The sequence below is a fragment of the Nestor notabilis genome, unplaced genomic scaffold (assembly GCF_000696875.1).
Source record: "Nestor notabilis isolate BGI_N333 unplaced genomic scaffold, ASM69687v1 scaffold8268, whole genome shotgun sequence".
Taxonomy (NCBI): domain Eukaryota; kingdom Metazoa; phylum Chordata; class Aves; order Psittaciformes; family Psittacidae; genus Nestor; species Nestor notabilis.
Window position 1 is genome coordinate 18,421 of NW_009938710.1, and position 19,307 is coordinate 37,727.

Genomic DNA, 19,307 nt, shown 5'->3' on the forward strand with positions numbered 1-19,307 from the left:
AGAATTTATCATGCATACCTGTTGCATATTACCTCATTATAGCAGACGTAAAATTCTCCAAACTTACACAGTATAAGTTTTTTAATCTTAGAACACTGTTTTTATTCATTGCTGAGACTTAAGAGAAGTCCAAGGTGAGTGTGCCTGTAATGGTTTCAGCAGAGCCAGGTACATCATCATCTGAGAGTTTGCCCTTAGCGACTAAGCAAGCCAGCACCTAAAAACTCTGTGCATTCAGGGACATTAAGGACATAAGTTTGCAATTTAGGCCACCTTCTTCAACTTAAAAGAAGAGGAAAAAAAAAAGAAAAAAAGAAAAAAGCCTCACTAAGGAACCACAGTAAGTGGTGACCTTATGAAAGTGGAAACTGAAAGAACCGGGTAGAGGACGTTGCTAACTGGCATCATTTTGCTGCATCTGCCGCAGCCCATACACAAAACAGAAAAGGGTTGTGCAGATGCATTGCTGGAAGACATCCATTTCAGTCCATCAGTAATATCACTAGTACTTCAACACATTTGGCGTTTGCTAGCCCTTCAGTCAGCTCACAAACCACAAGAGGTGATAAACCTGGCAGCTCGTGTTCTAGAGAAAGTCTCAAAGCTTTTTAACAAGACGCCACACAACTGCATAACATAAATGATATTATTACAAACTCTAAACATGTAACAGACATACTGAAGCAAGGGGACATAACAAATTCAGAATGTTAATTTTGGAAACAGAATTTGTGCTGTACACTTAAGCCTATATATTTATGTCATTGGAGGAAAAAAGATATTCCTTAATAGTATTTCCCTAGAGAAGTGGCGGAAAACTGTACATGGTAAGAAAAGTTGCATAGAGAAAACACATGAGAGTTTAAGTGTCAGCTACAGTAATTTTGATGCTATTCAAGATTCAGAAAAGTTTAATTTTTAAGTTGAATTAATCATGTTAGGTTCAATAGACTATGAAAATTAAAGTCTGAAGTCTCAAAATCATACTTAATGCTACATAAGGCTTCCTCTTAAAAAATAAATTACTACTCTTTGATAAGTCTAAGAATTTCCCAAGCACAGAAATTGACCCTATTAAAACACAGATATAGTACTGATAATTCAGCTTTCAAGTATTATCTAAATACATGGTGCATTCAAGTAGTTGAGTGGGGAGCCAGCTCTTTATTGAATTGCACACCAGAGTTCAAATGGACATTATTTAAAGTGAATCAAATAATAAATTAGTTTAAATCAAAATACTGCAGATTATTATCAACCCCAGATTATAGATAATGCAACATTCCAATAAATCTTTATTCAGGACCTCACAAGTTCCTCATCACTCATCAGGCATGTAGAGTTAGGTGCTAATTAAGAAAGCCCTCACACAACAAGAGCTGTTGCAACTTAAAAAAAGCCAAAAAAGGTCTCTAAAAAAGAAAGAATTCTCACTTGGTATCTTTAAGCAGCTGTTAAAGACAGAGTTCCATTTCTAAATCTGTATTCTCAACAGCTCTCAAAAACGGTGACTGGTACTTCATATCATATACTAGAAAACTTCACCCCTTAAAGCCAACTTTCACACATTGCTTCTATGCTTATCTATAAATATAATGAGCAATCAGCTCCCACAGTGGTGCCTTGCCGTCTGTCTAGAACTACTCTTCTATTGTAAAACTTTCAGAGACTACTTTTGCCCATTAACAAACAAAGCAGTCAAGTTTGCCTCTTTTCAATAGTTTGAGAATATCTGACGTACACAAACCCATGTATGAGCAAATATTTGGAACAGAAACAAACTGTATTAAAGATCTGAATTTCAAGCCACAAAGAAGAAATGAATTTTTTGATGGCATATCTTTATATGCATAGTACAAAGCATACCATTAATAAACAAACATATGCCTGAAATTCCCAGGGTCAGCTTTATGGCAAAGCTGTCCCTCTGAACATAATGTTACATCGCCCTCAAAAAACACTTTTGCTTTATGAAGAGAGCTGTGCTACATCTGCACCTATATTACCAGAATGCACACACACAAGTTAGAGGTTACTGCAAATTCATATTCACAAGGAGGCCTTGTGATAAAAAGTTTCATTTTGTATCTGTTTGACCATCTCCCCTGTGAGGACATAGCTGTGGATCTCTATTTCTCTTCAGCTTGTTCATCAGTGTTCTAAATCCAGCATCTGCTTTAAATCATTTTGAATCTAACCCACTAGGTGTTAAGAATGCTCTTAGGATGAGGCATTTCAAGTTTTAACCGCTAGAGCTACTATTGTGGCACCAGGAACATGGCGGCATATTAAGTGGTCACAATGCCAGATACGAACACAATCCCATTTGAGTCAGAAACTGGGACCAGCTACAGGAAAATGTTAATGGGCAAATACAAAGTCTCCGGATTCAAACAGAGCAGACACTGAATGCAGCCTTCCACTTCTTGCAGATGCATTTAGGAGAGGCACCACCTGTTTCCCCAGATGTTTACATGATCCTTTAAAAGACAACTAATCAACCAGCTAATCAACCCTGATTGTGTAATGAGAATTTTACAATTAATGGCTACTCCACATGGAAAACAACCCCCAGACTTATTGTGTTTTATCTATGCACAGTAGTCCCATGAATTTGTAAAAATTACAATTGCTTCTATGCTTAAAAGAAATTATAACAATGAGAAGCCAAACCGAAGTAAAACTGTTGAAACTTTCTCAGGGCAGCTATGCTTTGTATAAATTATTGGACAGCTTGGCCTTCTTTCCAAAGGGGTTTCTCAACACCAAGGCAGTGCTCTGATCACTTTACAGGGACTGCAGTTACATATTATACACCATTCTAGTCACACAGTCCGAATTCAGTGACGTCATTCAAGTTTCTTTGTTTCTGCTATTAAAGGCAAACTAATATATAGTCTGATATAGTCTATGGTCTGATATAATGAAGTGAAACCTGTGACACATTAGTAAAGCAAAGAGAAATACTTTAAAAAAATACAAAAAAAATCAGCTAAACAAACCTTTAATGCATATGACTAGGTTTAGTACAAGCACTACCATTAAAGCATCACTTAGGCCCCACTTTGACACTATTCTGTAGCTTAGGAATCCATACAAGTATTTCCACACTGTATAATGAAGTAGGCAACTTAGATATATCAAGAGCCAGATGACACATGGGTACTTGCAGTTCATACACATTTGCTAATCATCCAAACTGATCTAAATCTATTTTTTCCTTTGTAGCAGACAATATGGAATAATTGGTATTTGGTTTAGGCTATTTTTTGTATGTATTGATACACTAGTTCAAATTCCTTTTTTTGACCATTCTTTACTATAAGAGGTAGGAATACCGAGTCAAACTGAATATGTACCAATTTACCCACACAGTTTTTTGCATGGTTGTACTCATATCCAGTTTCTAGCTGAAGGGAAGCTTACAATGGTTACCAAAGCAGCATAGCCTTTTCTGTCCCAAAAGCAATCTATCACAAATATAGGAACACTCAAGTTACATATTCAGGTTTTTTAATCCCTGTCCCCTCTTTTTTCTGAACCATTTTCTGTCCCTCTTCAGGTGCTTTTTTTTTTCCTTTTAATTTCTGCTAAGGAGGAAACAAATTCACTTGGGTTTGCATTTGAATCAGATTTTTAAAGCTATCACTGCCAAACTGGGCTCAAGACCAAATAAAAGTTGATTCCCACGAACAAAAATCTTCTTGAAGCTCCATGTTAAAGATCCACATTTAACAAACAACCATTTTATGACTTAACTCTTCCACCAACAAAAATTTACCTTCCTGGAAAAACAAGTGGATAAACATCACCTTATTTAAGGTTTTGATTATTTTCAAGACTAGGTTCTGAAACTTCACTGCTGACCTTAGTCTTGGTGTATAAAAATACCAGACTCCACAAAATGGAACTAATTGGCTCCAGCACACCTCCCCCCCACCTTAATCCAAGCAACCACCAACAAACAACTTAAGGTGCAACTCTAGTAGAATGTGCACGTAAACTATGCATTTACTTTACATTTCATCATCCATGCTGCAGAGATAGGCAATAAAAAATTTGAAAGCCAAGGAGAACTTCTGGTCCTACTGGTAAGGAAAGGAAAAGAAAGCAAAAACTTCCTAGTACCAAGAAAGACAAATAGTTACATACAACTGGACTAACATCACAGAAGGAAAGCTGCACCGCTGAACATTTCTCCTCATTAGAAAGCAGAAAAAAACCACCAGAAAAACAGCCCTCTCTGAGACAACCACTGACACCAAGAGCACATACAAGAGAGAACAGCACTACTCAAACTTCTTTCACAAACATTTGCTAAGAATCACTCTGCTACTAGAGCACAGCTTCAGGAAAACCTTTCCTTAGTTTCCTTACACGTACCATTTAAACACCCAACCCTCCTCTCTGCAGCGTGGCACACCTGCATAACCACAGTGCCCTCAAACTGCAAGAGCAGCTGAGTAAAAGAGAGCCCAGGAACAACAGAGCAGAAGCCGCATTCACACAAGGAAGTTTCCAGAAGAACACAACCGCTGCAGCAAGAGCAACCTTACCTTAAAAACGAAGCAGCGGCCTTCAAAATCGCAAGTTGCCTTGAGACAAGAAGGAAACGTTCCCTTGCCCTTACTCCCACCACCAGCAGGTCCAGGCTTAGAGGGATGGGTGTTCACAGAAACTACCTGCACACACACACCAGCACTCCCTGAGGTGCTGCTCAGCACCTTCCCCGCGAGCCTGCTGCTGACTGGAGACCGCCTTCTGTGGCGTCTGCCGAGGGGAAGGTTCTGGGCCTGGGGCAGGGGAGGCTCAGGTGCTGCCCATCAGGGCTCAGGTGCTGCCCATCAGGGCTCAGGTGCTGCCCCTGATGATGACGGGCAGCACTACTATGGTTGCCAGAAGCGGGGAATACTGTGCCAGGCCTTTGTTCCCCACTGTGGCTGCAAAAGGGAGAGGGCACTTGCGTGGCTGTGGTGGGGAAACATGGAGCATGGAATTAGGCCGTTTGCCTGAAGTGTCTAAACATGAAATGTCGACAGGGACCAGCTGGGCTACCAGGTTCCTAAATGTGCAGCCCTGGGAATGCCCAGGACAGGCTTTGGAAGGAGCTGATTGCTCTGCCAGCTTTTGGGATGTATCTGTGCACATCACTTAACTGGGGACATGCCTCAGTAGGTGTGCTTATTCTTCAGAGACTGTGTAAAACAGATACTGGGAATGTTTCTGCCCTTGACCGACCACGAGGGTTTTGACTTCTTTAAAGGCAATTACAAAGCCTAATGCCTTCTGTACTATAAATTGTTTAAATGCTACATCACTGCCTGTGCCCCTCCTGCAGCTTCTGCTGGTTTTACCACCCTTCAGCTAGCTGTTATGTGCTGGTCAGCTAATGTCGAGCTAACGAGTAGGCTTTTTCACAAGGGAACTTCACTTCTGATGTTAAACAGCGAAAGAAACAAACCGCACAGAAATCTATGTATATAGTGAGTTGTTAAAAGTTTTAAGAGCACTTTCTTATTTGTGCAGACAAAGAATTTCACCTTCTGAAGCCATGCCTACTGGGTTGGGGTGTTTTGTATGGTGTGATCAATCTTTTGAGTTGCACCAATTCTTAATTAAGTACATCAAGAGTCTGCACTGCCTGGCAGCTCTGTCCTGCTGGGACTTTAAAAAGTACCAATTCAACATTTTTTAAGCACTGCAAAGAATTCAGAATGTTTCTGCTTCTAATAGTCAGCATCTGCCTAGAAAACATATCAATCATATGATCACAAACAGCTGTTGCATTAGGCTTTTAATCAGCCATGATTTTCAAAAGAGAAAAAGAATGTTGGAAGGGATGATGGAAAGTTACTGCAGAGAATGCCCTACTTGAGAACTCCAAAATCCAATTTTAGGGAGGTAGAACTTTACTAAGCACTGTAAAAACTCTCCATGGATAACATGTTATATTACAGACAGTATATCTGATAGAAATAAAATACTCCGACACAATACATTCACAAGGAAAGTGTAAACGGTGCTCTGGGCAGTTATTTTGTCATTAAGTATAAAAGATACATATCAGTAGTTTGCACACATTACAAAAAATAAAGTTACTGCCCAACAGTCTGTTTTCTCTTTAAGTTCCATAAATCTCATTAATGAAGGGTTATGAAACCTTGTAGGATACACAACCTATCCCTTTGCTTAGAAAATTATGTCTAAAATTGGCCAGTTTCTCCCCTCTGTAATGTTAGTGTAAATCTGCATTAGCTGTGTTGGATTCAGGAGACATTGCAGGGTAGCTCCTAATTCATTTTTAACAGAACATGCCAATCTGAAATAGTAATACGAGTACTCCATGTTATCCATCTGCCATAAAAACACAAGACTGAATAAAAGAAAGGCTACTTCTAGAATTGCTTTGTTTTTCAAAAAATCACAAACTCCTGACATCCAACTATTATAAATAGCTTCATGAAGTACTACATAAAGGGATATATCATAAAATCCCTTTAAAATACTTTTGAGTCCAGAGCCAAACTGAGCACCATTTTAAACTTTTCATAATAAATATTGTATATAAGTCAACAGGTAAAACGTACATCCTTGATACCTGCCTTGATGATTGTTATCAAAAGTTTTACATTTTCTCTTCAACCCTTACTTAAAATTCAGAGAGAACTTCCAGGTGAAAAAAAAAAAAAAAAGAGAGAAAAAGTAAATAAAAAAAAAATCAAAGGTGAAACAAATGAACATTTTAGTAGCAAGATACCTAAAAGTTAGTAAAGTTGACAAAAATTCTTGAAAGTCACGCTTAATTCCTGCTTCTGTTCTGCAAAGCAGCCCCAGTGAAATAAAAGTGCAATATTCTCAGGCATTGATCAATCATATTCAGGAAATAAAATCCTGTTGTCTCTTTGGTTCCATTACAGTCAGAAACTGACCCAGAAATGGAAAATAAAGTAGCACTCAGAAAAATAGTAGGAGATTGTGTTTTTTCCAGGTGCAGTTAGCATTATTCTAAAATATATAAAAGAAAAGCAAATACGTGACGATAGGATTTGCCGTATCAAAACTAGATCCTAGATCGATCCACTGTTCCAAACAAAAGCTTGAGTGTAAGCAAAAAAAAATTCTGCACTAGGAAAGTATGAGATGATCTTTCCACTCCCTCAAATCCCAGTTCTTTTTCGTAAATCAAATACTTGATTTGAACTCCATCATGTCTGGAAATCATTTATGTTTTCCCTGCTAATGGGCATTACTTTGCACATGTATCCTGACTGACCTCCACTTCTGCTTACAGTTCCCTGTTCCTCCTGACACTTAAGTCTCCATATTCAGCAAGAAATTAGAAATGCTTTTTTAGCTGTTAGTACTCACTAATAGTCATCTTGGAAATTTGTTACACCTGGGTTGCCAACACTACAAAACACATGTCTCCGACAGCCTCTTAATTTAGGTGTGTTCTCAAGAAAAGCATGTTCCAACAGCTCCACAGTTCCTGCCTGCCCACATTAACGATATGAATCAGCACTCCTGTTAACATGTCTCCCCATTAGTGTTGCTTCTCATAAAAGTGTTTGGATTTCTCTTTTGGTTTTTTTTAACACAGAATGTGTGCAGTCCATTTTTTTGCACAGAAAGACATTATCTACTTTCTGAGCTGCCTAACCTTGCCTGGATTTCTCCAGAGATTGCTGGTTGAGATCTTCAGTCTTGGAGTTTTATTCCATTAACTGCATTGAAAGAGACATGTAAATTTAATTCAGATAGCTCTGAAAGTCATAATTCCTATTCTGTACTCATTCTGCCAAACTGCTGCAGCATCTTCTGCTCATGGTACCTTCTAGTAGAGTAGCAGCTGAGTGGTATGTATAGCTATAGAGAAGTCTCACCTATAAAACACAGGCTGTGTTGTAGGACCAAGATATAACTGTACAATGTGAAGGATATGGGGAGGGATTAGCCTACCAGGGCAACATCTCTTTAGTGATCCCATAGGTAAAGAGATGATCAGTTATATATATGTGTATGTAGAACAATTCCACTTACATTTACATCCTGCTTCCTCTTTGATGCCCATAAAATCAAGCTGCTTAACATTTCTTTTTTTCTAAAATGCTTGTTTGTTCCCCATTACTGTGCTTTTTTTTTTTTTAATCTCTCAATAATGTAACACTATTTCCAAGTATTATATTCCTCACTTTCCAATAGCCTTTGTGTCTTTTGCCCCAGAGTAACCTGCCCACAATCACAGAAAAGGAAGGAGCTAAGCCTGCATCAGTGTTCCCTGGCGGGTATACATCTCTCCAGGTTAGTCTTCTTTCCTCGAAGCTGGGGTTACAGTGCCTGGCAATAACAGCTCTGATCCAAGAGAACCCCATTTGATGGAAGGCTCACATTACCTGGAGAGTCTTAACATCAGATTATGTTCCCAAATTCCTTTTTCCTGGAAGTTAATGCATGTGAGTTTATATGCTTAACTATTACATAGCTATTTAGACTTCAGAAATAAATTAGACATACTGTTTGCAAAGCATTCTTTTAAAGGATTCTACTAATGTAAAATCTAATTATTATAGATTAGTGAGTGTACAGATCAATCTTAGAGATCTCTGCTTTGATACCTCGATACATATCTACATGTTTCTATCTTCATTTCCAGCCTTAATATTTGTACATGCATATGAGATAGAAAAGTTGCTTTACTACAACTTAACCTTTTTTGATGAATTCATAGAGAAAGGCTTTTCAAGCAAGCTGACCCAGAATTCTCTTGAAGCTGTACCAAAGAGGAAAAGCATAGGAGCAAAACTATTGGTTTCAGATGCAGCCTTGTGCATGTTTCCTTGAGACAACTGATCTAATAAACAGTATGATCGGGCACACATTTAAATCAGTATAATTTTAACACTGACAACACTTCTGTATTGCTCCAAATAAACTCACCCAGGTACTGGGCTCTAGAGCTGCTCTGTCTTTGCAGTCTGCCCAGGCAAATCAGCCCTGCCTCTCCGCAAGGCCAATTAATTCTAATGAGACTGCTGGAATAACATTGCTACACTGCGTCTGATTCATAGCTCCAAGCTCACTAGTTCAGTATTAGCTGAGGAGCTCCTAAGCTGCCATTCAGCTACTGCATTTCAGTGAATATACATTGTGCATAGACTTTCAATAACATTCAAGCTTTTGACAGTTTTGCCCTAGTTACATGGGAGATAAAAAGAAACTGCAAACCAGTGTGTCACTCATCACTTCCATTTTCCTTTGGAAGAGTTAATTTCAGGTACAGTCAGGAGACCATGAAAGATCTGGCACCTAATACAATGTTCTCTTCATCCAAGGCAAAAAAGATTAAGTAAGACTCCCCTTTATCTATGCAGAAAAAGCAGTCTATTTGATTTTACAATATATTCTTATTATTTTTTATTTTTTATTTATTTGGGGGTAAAAGTTGGTGAAATTTAGTGCTAATAAAAATGAGGGATTAATTGTGGCCAGAGCAAGGTTTGGTGCAATGGACCCTGTGTAAACTCCCATCCATGTCTCTGTCAATGCACCTCAGTCAGGAGAGGCAGTGAAACATGGTTGCTGTCCTGGTGGTTGCTGTCCTGGTACTGGACCTCTTCTGAGGGGAGGGTGCCAGATCTGCTGAAAAGCTCAGTGGTTTTCTTGATTACAAATAGGTTTCAAGCCCACCAGAACATCACATTTAATTACACTTCCTTGTTGCTTAACTCTGACACTGTAACAAGTACTTGTGTGTCCTCCAACTATGCTCATGTAATTGGCCCTATCCAAAATTAAACCATGAAGTAAGAGAAATTGTATCTGTGATGACAGTTTGGGGATTTTTTTTTTTATGACATGCCAAATTTTAATCTAGAGGACTGAACAGAAGCCTCATCTAAGAGCAAATTCATGTTGCCTCTTGCTTTGATCTTTTACATGCACCAGAAAAAAAATCCCAAGAAACAACTGATGCACAGGAAAAGAAGAGTAAAAAAGAAACAGGCATAAGACTCTGAAAAACAGTATAACCAGGTCAGTAGGAATTTCCCACTTGCTGTTCAGACTGCATGCCTGTTTGCCAAGGAATCAAGGCTAACCACATACAGTTTCCCCAATATATACTGTTGGCAAGGATCTTATCACTGAACCAAATTATCAGGAAAGCATATTCTTAGCTTGCCATTGGCTGAGGACCAATTTAACAGTGGAGTCCAGGTAAAACACAAAATAGATAACAGGTAACTTTATTATTTGTACTTTTTTTTTTCTTAAGGAAGCAAAATGTGAAAGTTAATAGAACCCACCAAAAAACATACTCTGCGCTGTTCTCCACTTACAGGGCAGCAGAATCCAAGACGGAATTGTTTCAAGGCACAGTAGTGTGCCAAATACACATTTTTATGTAGATGACCTCTGTTTTCCCCTTGGTTTGAAGGGGAAAATAAAGAGCTTATTACAGAAGGGAAACCTTCTGTGTACAAGCAGTGTTTGTGAGCGTCAGTATCTCTTGTACTGAAGGACCAAAAAAAATTGAATGTAACCTATTCATACTTGCTTCTCTTATTTAGGCCTCAGCTTACTGCACAGCAAAATCATTGGAAATAATCCTACTAATTTCAGCTGATATAGGACAGAGTCCTGCCTCAGAAGAATGGTGTGATCATATTGACATCACTGGACACTTTTAAGCAATGTTGCAAAAGCTGTTCGTCCATTGGAACTGCTTTTCCCATGCTTATAATGTGCTTTGTGGAGAAAAAACCCACACTGGGAAAACTCGGGGAAGGCTATAACTCAGGGAATTGCTTACGCATTATCCTACTGGGTCAAAAAATTTTGTTTTTCAAGAGAATGTGAAATGCATTGGGCTTAAAAAGCTCTTGGCTTATATAACTGTTGCCAAAGGGCAGTCTATTCATTAGCCAAGACATAAAAGTAAAAAGGCTGCTCCAAGGCCTTGAGGCAGCACAGTTTCTTGAGCTGTGCTTCATAACAGATGCCCTCCAAGGTCTGATTAACGTCATCGAAAATGCTCTTTAACAGAGGACTAAGATGACACACTTACTGTCACAGCATCCCCTCTGTGGACAGAAAAAGACATCCTCAGTTTCCAGAGCTCTCCTTTCTACTGCTGAACTCTGACACACCGGGCTCATCCTTTACCTCTAAGTAATCACAGCAGGAAAATTTGCTCTTTTATTCTTTAATATAACCTTCTGCTCTCCTTAGAACTTGATAAACAATGGATGCTCAGATATTTGTTATAACATGTACTGCTGGCCCTGCATAGTTCAGTCCTCTGTGAGGAAGCTGCCTTCATCTTTTGAGGATCAGGGGGCAGCCTTATGTATGTGTGTTTTGGTTGTACAGGACAACAAGTAGGGAGCCGGTACCAGGAAGCAAAGGGAGTGAATGTGTTCCTTCGTACCATGATTTTATTAATTTGCCATAGAAATTATTAGTGCACACTGCAAATTTTCCCTTAAATGTTGCTATAAGATTATATAATTGACCAAAAAAGAAAGAAAAAATCTTCCTCACTAAATCTGATGTGCCCTTTCCCAAGTTAGAAGTCCAGCAGAACAGCTGGGTGCCTGCATTTATTTGTTGCATACAGCCCACTTCTCTGCCGTGGAGACATACCCAGTTCTAGCTTCTGGGCTGGTTTACTCATGCTGCCTTCTAACAGCCCTTTATAAGCTATCTCTGCCTGTGAACCACTTCAGAGGAGCCATCAGCACACAGTTGTAGCTGTTCAGAGCAGTTACCATCACAGGATCACTCGTTTGTGTTTGTGATGTCTCTCAGCCAAAAGTGTCAGGTTGCAGGGGAAAGTACTGGCTGGGATGTCTACTGAAGATGAAGCCCTTGCCAGGGAAACCTGAATAAACCTTATAAAAATATTCTCTCCTTCCTATTTATCTTAGTTTTTTGAAATTAAAACTATTTAATTTATCAGAGCTGATTTACTGAAGTATTTACCTTGGATGCTGTTGCACTTGATGGTTTTGAGCAAAGAAATGACTAATTCATAATGACAGTTGGATAAAAAAAATTGCAGCACCAGGAATTAAACTAAACAAACTCTTGATTTATTTATATTTTTAGCTACAAGCAAAAGCTTGAAGTGAAGTAATAGAGTGCTAGATGCAGTTTAAAAATATATGCAATGCAGAAAGAAATGAAAGCAAAAGAAAATTCCATAAATATAAGGAAAAACATACCCACCTGCTCCATCCTAACACTGGAGGAGGAAAGCAAGAAGAGATTGAAATGGCTGTTGAATAGCATTTGTTCAATGACTCCTGAGCATTTCTTTATAAAACGAGCATATGAGTGTGGGGCCATCTCAGTTCAAGCTGCCTTACTCCTTCTCCAACAGTGCCTCCTCCTCAAAGCATCCTGTCGTGCAGCTAGCACCACTGCTGGCTTCCTGCCTGCTGCTTTGGCTTAATGAAGCTCCTCACTAAAAGAGGAGCCTACAGGAAGGCTATGGAGTGTATTCACCAAAGAAGACACTTGCAAGTACACCAGACCTAGTCAATGGGCAATGATATTCTTGACACCAATCTGCATTCATTTTGTCCAGTTGAATGTACTGCAAGCAGTTCAATTTGCAGAGTGCTGCTATTGCTCTAACAGTGAATCAGCCTTTTCCAATATGAACAGGACTGAGACCACCATTTCACATGTTGTTGGTTCATAATCATGCCTGTCACTTATGTATTAGACTAGAACAGTGGCCCAGGCTTCAAGGTCTTTAAAACTCAAAATAACTAAGACCAAAAAATGACTGTAACCAAAACTTAAGCACCCGCTTGTACTGTAGCGTGTCACGAGTTGTGATGCTGTGTGGATACACACATCTGTTGGAACAAGGAACCTTTTCCTCCTTCTTTGGGTGCGGGTGAAAAGAAAGGAGTAACTGGCATCCCATCTCATTTGTTAAAAACATAAAGAGAGAGACAGGTCTCTCAGAAAACAACAGCAATTAGAACAGCACTTTATATAGCTTTGTCCTGCAACATGAGACCACAAAATGGTATGTGGTGGTTAATACATTTCTCTGCAGCAGTGCACAGTTCATGACTTCAAGAGTACTGAATTAAGAATTCAAAATTTGCAAGCTTGAAACTGTGATTCTTACAAAACACTGTCAGAAAGTTGTTTCTGCAAGATAGAAATGTTGAGAACAAGACATCCAGTTTGTGGATATTTCTTTCCTTTGTTGTCTATGATGAACTGTCAAAATAAAACCTCAGTTAACCAGATGACAGGAGAATACACTCAGGATGCAGGAGATGCAGATGTAGCTCACAGAGTAGAAATGAGCCTTGAATGAAACTTTGCATGACCATCCAACCTGTAAGTCAGTGGACTCATCTAACTTGCTTTTCTCTCAGCTTTATATATTTAACTCTAAATTCTGCACAGACCACCATAAACTAATACTTCTTATTAAAGTTTCAAGTTTTTGTCTATATATTCAGCTGATGCTCAGCCTGTGGCATTGATTTTACAGGGGTTTTCCTATCATCTAAACATAGAAGATCTAAAATAATCAGGAGTCTTCAGAAACAATAAAACCCATGGAATGCTACGCCATGATACAACAGCTCAGCTGACGAGGTGCCCTGCTGACATGTCCTAACTTACCAACCTGGTATGAGGTTTTCATGAGTCAGGCCACCGTACAAAACCTAGGAAAGGAAAAGTCAGACACTTTTACTAATTGGGCTGTGGAGAGGAGAGTAGGGTTATCTGCAGAGCTGGGGGGAGCGGTGAGCTTTGTCTGCCCTGCATGGCCACAGAAAGAGTCTTTCCACTGGGACTGGAGTGGGACAAGGCATTATTTGATAGTGGAAATGCCTTGCTCTCTTTGGGAGGAGACATAACTCTTCATGGAATAATTTATTAATGCCATTTAAGAAATTGAATTCCTGTTCCACGAGAATTTTATTAATGTTAAATCAATACATGAAGTCAGAATTTCATTTTACTGCTGAATAGAAATTATATTAAGAAAGCAGTGTAGAAAAAGGAAACACTTAATGGTACTGAACTGCTCGTCTTGAAGCGGTTTCAATGACATAATGATATATTAAAAATAATGTATTTAAATATTTCAGAAAAGACCAGGAGTAAAAGAAAGTCCAGTGCTAAGCTTAGAGCAAGGTATTGTTATTCTCAATTTGACATATTAACATTAGTAACATAGGATGAAAATGGTTATTTCTTCCTTAAAAAATAAAAAATAAAAAACCAGACACTTGTCACCAAATGCAGACATTTAGCAGACACTCCACCTTTCAGTGGTAACTTTCTGTTACCATTTTTTTACTACTTTTCTCTGTTGAAGAACATGCACATTGACTTCTACTGCAACATCAGGAGAGCTGACCAATAATTTTTAGCAGTCACTGATGCCAGCACTGATTAAGTCTGTGACAACAGGAGCTTTCTGCATGCCTGTGGTCTCCTGTACCTCACCTGTAGCTTTTCTTTGCAAATTCAGTTTTGAAAAACCACTCGTATAAAGCCCATCAGCCACCCAATCCAATATTGTCTCAGTGCTGCACTGCCCCACATAATAGCACAGGCCCACCACATCATCCCTGATTCTTCTACTTTAAATTTTTTAAGCTGAGCAGCTGCCAAGTCAACAACTCATTGATCTCGGAATGTAACCTCACACGTAAGGCTATGAATGACGCATGCACACACTCATCCTCTCACTCTGAACTCCTGCTTGGTCTTGGATAGACACAATCTCTGCAGTGCTGTATAAACATGTCATCTTCGTTACCTTGAATGGCTCCACGTTACTGAAATGGAGTGAGCTGAAAACTGTGGGAGTGCTCTGCAGAGCAAAAGGCATTTGAAGAGTTTCAGCACAGCCTGGCGGGTAAGCTCTGAAAGTACATCAGGTCCACTCCAAGGAATCTCTGGGTATTGCTGGGTCGCAGCTAAGTGCAAGACAAGGTGGGGCTACCATGAGGTTTCATATCCAACCCCCAAAATTTGATACCGAGCGGTAGAATTGGTCCAAATTAAACTTCTTTTCCATTTTCCCTCTATATATTAGACAGTTATGACTACGTTAGTACTGCCAGCCAGAGAAGGGTGCAGCTGTGGGACTGAAGAGCCAACCCAGCTGTAAATGGTTATATGCCTATTCCTCTGAAAAAGGAATAAGGATATATTCTGTTAATTTAAAAAATTCAGTAACATTTTGCATTGCTGATTCTGACAGTCACGAGTTTAAGGACATAACTGCTTAATAAACCCCTGCTTTGCACTAAGGTAAAACAATGAGACTAATATTTTACAATAACTTCTACTAAGTATCTTTCCTCAATAATCTTTTTGTCCCTTTTAGAAAGGAGATCTTTTAATATAAGCTTGCTTTATACTCTTGTAGTCATCATCTTCAAATTGCATTGAAAAGAGATTGACTTGTAAAGCTTTTATATAAAACTATTCCTATGTTGCTGTACCTTTAAGCTTATTTGATTCTGTTCTTTAAAAAACTTACGAGTTTTCTGAAGTAGAGCTGATGCATATAGAAGTGTGCTGTACTCTGTAACTGAAACTTGCCTTTTCTTCTGTTTCGGTTTTCCCTAGTCTAAAATACAGTATGCTGGTTCTTGGCAAACAGTTGCTTCATGTATGGAAAAATAGCTGCAGTACAGTGGTGTAGAGCCCTCGGGGAATTTCTGATACTCTTTTAGAGGCCATCTGGAGAGTGTACAACATGAAAAAAAATGGGCCTTTACAAAAGCAAGATGCCTTGTCAAAGAGGTAAGTATTGCTACTGGAGAGTTTTCCTGAGGAATGCAAAATAAAGGATATCGTTTCCAACTTAATGAGGCACCTGCCTTGAGTCATTATTCTTTCTTACTTCCCTTGCCATCTCACACAAACAAACAGCCAGTGATGTTCATATTTACTTTGTTTTGCAGCTCCTACCTTCAACACTCACTACCCAGATATGCTTGTGCCTCTCATATGAGATCTAACTTAAGTTTCCTCTATTGCAGCAAAGCTCGAACCCCACTGCTTGCTCCACTCCTGTGGCAAACATTCCCCTGTCCTAATGGGTGCAGTAAGAGGTGGGCCTGGAGCTCACTGCTGCCAGGGGCTGCGGGCTCCAACAGCATCTCCCAGCTCAGAAGCAGAGAGGGTGATTTCACAGACACTGGCTGCACATATGGGCAGGAAAAGGAGCAGGCACAAACATACCGCACAAGAGCCCAAATGCAGCAGTGGAGCTGGGGTATGGGAAAGCAATGGTGCTTTTGTCATCTCCTTGAATGGCACCCCTGGCCACCATGGCTTAGTGCACCAGCCACTGTGTGACATTTATCTCAAGAATCACAACATTGCTGATATTCATAATCTCTGAAAAAGAGATTTTTAATACACCTACCTTGTTCTTTACAGAGCACAAAAACCATAAAAATCTAAACAAAAGCCAACACAGAGTTCATTCGCCACTGCAGTCACCTGACCAAGCAGAATCCTGTGGATCCTTCCCCTCCTCTGTCTTCTCACCCTGGAATCCGCTAACAGAGCACTCTCACTTTTCCATATCCACTTTTCTATCAGCATCTACCCAGCAAATTGTGGGTGAAATCCACTCCCTTTGGTGACATAAGCCCTTGATTACCCTGGTTGGTGGCTCAAAGTCCTCTCCCAGCTGATCTGTTACTTTATTTTTATTCTGGAGTTCAGATTATAAACCACTTTGGAACAACACCTACCTCTGAGCTTGAGGCAGTGGTTAGCAGTCTTTGTGCAGCTTAGCTCTACTTGAGAAAATAAACGTTCTGCATCTTACTTCTCATGTTTGTTTCTCAGCCTTCAGGTTCTGCCAAGTCTCCAGCCTGCTACAATGTTGTTCTTGCCCTGACAGAGCCAGAGCAGCTTCCTAGCAGAGCTTGTTAGCTTGGGCTTCACGCCTCACCTGTAATAAGCTTTGCTGTGTTCCTGGGAGACATAAAATTAAGTGTGCAAGTGAATAAGCCAAGTGACCTCGGAGCAGCCAGCATAATGACCTTCTCCTGCAAGCTCTGTGTCACCACCCTGTGGATTTTTGAAATTCAATAGAGAAGGAAAAAAACCATCCCTGGTACACACATAGGGATGTATGTACATGGGAACATAGAAAGTTCCTAGAAGCAATCAGAACTTCTAAGCTGTGTTAAGACTGGCTCCATCAGTTGTCACACTGGGATTTAATGAGATTTAATTGTATAAAGTGTTACTTAATTTGAAAATAATTCAACGCCAAGAACTCAGTTTATCCCCTCATGACTATAAGGAACTTTACTCCAAAAGTGGTTTGCTCTAAGCACACAAGGGCAGTTTTAATGTTTCTCTGATTAGGCTAATAACGAAGATAAGCACAAGACAATGTTTAACACAGTTCAGGACCTTTCTTTCAAAACACATGCACAAATCAAGTGTTAACATGGCATGCATTTAAAAAAAATAAATAAAAAGCAGTCAAAAGAACACTGAAATCAGTCTAAAAAACAATTCAAGCAAAACAAAATCCTCCTGAATTTTTACAGCCTGGGTGCTACAGGAGCTGTAAACCCACAGAAACATTTATCAAGGAATTGAACTAAATGAGTGCCCTCTGGTTTAACACAGAATGAAAATGTGGGCCTAATTTTTGATTTGGGAAATACTTGCTGTTATTCCTAAAAGTGTGACTTAGTCTCTGCCTCTGCAATTTTATAATAGGTAGCTGCACTCACCTCTATTTTGCTACCTGAACTAGAGATGCTTTACAGTGGCAAAAATTTAGGGTAAAAAAATACATGAATGGTTCTTAGTCATCCAATAAGCACCACTAGGTCAATCTGCATCCAAGGCTCTTAATCCTTTTGATTTTCAAAGGTATGCTAAGGCTGTAATTTTGACACGTTCCTCTAAAAACAGCCAATAAGTTGTGGGCCTATAGTTGTTTTAGACTATCTTCCTGTTTAGTCTCAAGAGGTTTTTCTCTGCAGGTGACCCCCTCAACTTGCTTAGTTTACCAACTAACACAGCTTCAGTGGAAAAGGCAGTTCAGCTCACAGCCGAGGGGAATCCCACCACCTCTGTGGCCGTTTGCTGCCACCTACCCAAGTAAGACTGACAGGAAGCACTTGTCTGAGCTTATAACTGTGAATTAAACCTTTGATCTAGAGTAACAGCAAAATTAAATTAATGTTTTACCAAGTGTGGCTGTACATGTCAGTCACACGTTTACATGGTTCTCTAAGTATTTTCAATTATTTTTTGTAAAGAGAGATTAGGAATATGCAGTGATAAACTAGAAGCACTTAATCTGTTGAGTGGCTGTTCCTTTAATGACTTCAAGCAAAAGAAAAATGAAGTTTCCTTCCTCTGTAATGAAAGAAACAACACACTTACCTGGATTCACACACAGTTTTATAAGAATTAAACTGTGTTTTCCTACTGAAATTTGTAAATTTTATCCATGTATGGGATAGCCCAAGATTTTGTGCAGAAGATTAGTTTGCAGAATACAACAGAACAAAATAGTTTCCACCTCGTCAACTATTATATTTTTTATTTGTTCTAAAAACAGTAGGTTAAAATCCAGCAAGAAATAGTGAAAATATCACAACTGTAACATATAAAACCTCATAATGAAAAGCTAACAAACAAACAAAAAAATCCTGTACCAATTAAAATCTACAAGGATTGGAGGAAAAACATCTAAGTATTTTCCAATTCTGAAAACGGGTCAGATGCATTCACAGAGGCAGTCCCTTTAAATAACAGTAAGCATAAGAAACAGATGTGCACGCACGCTGTATTCTAAACTCTAAGAATAAAGATGAGGTGTTTTATATCAGTAGGATTGCAATGATTCAAGTGCCAATCTCCAAACTCTCCTAGTCGAACGCTGAAAACTCTAATATATGTGGAGCAACAAGGACACCTTGAGGCAGTTTAGAAAAATGCAAGAAATTCCTATTCCACATTGATCCAGGAGGATTTACAGATTCTCCGTAAGCCTGGATTCCTTGGAAGTGCCACATGCTGTCAATGATAAGCTCTTCAAACTGGTAAAGTCCCACAAGTTGCAGAGGATTATGAAAGCAGTGCTTCGTCAGCACTCCTGAAGTGCTAGAATACATGTTTACCAGTTAGGTTAATTTACTTACTAATATTTTTGAAGACAAACCTGTTGTTGCAACATGGTCATCTTGTTCTGAATTGCTTTTCTCCTCGTTAGAGAAGTCAAAAAATTTCCTTCCCACTTCTCAGCATACTATTACACTGTA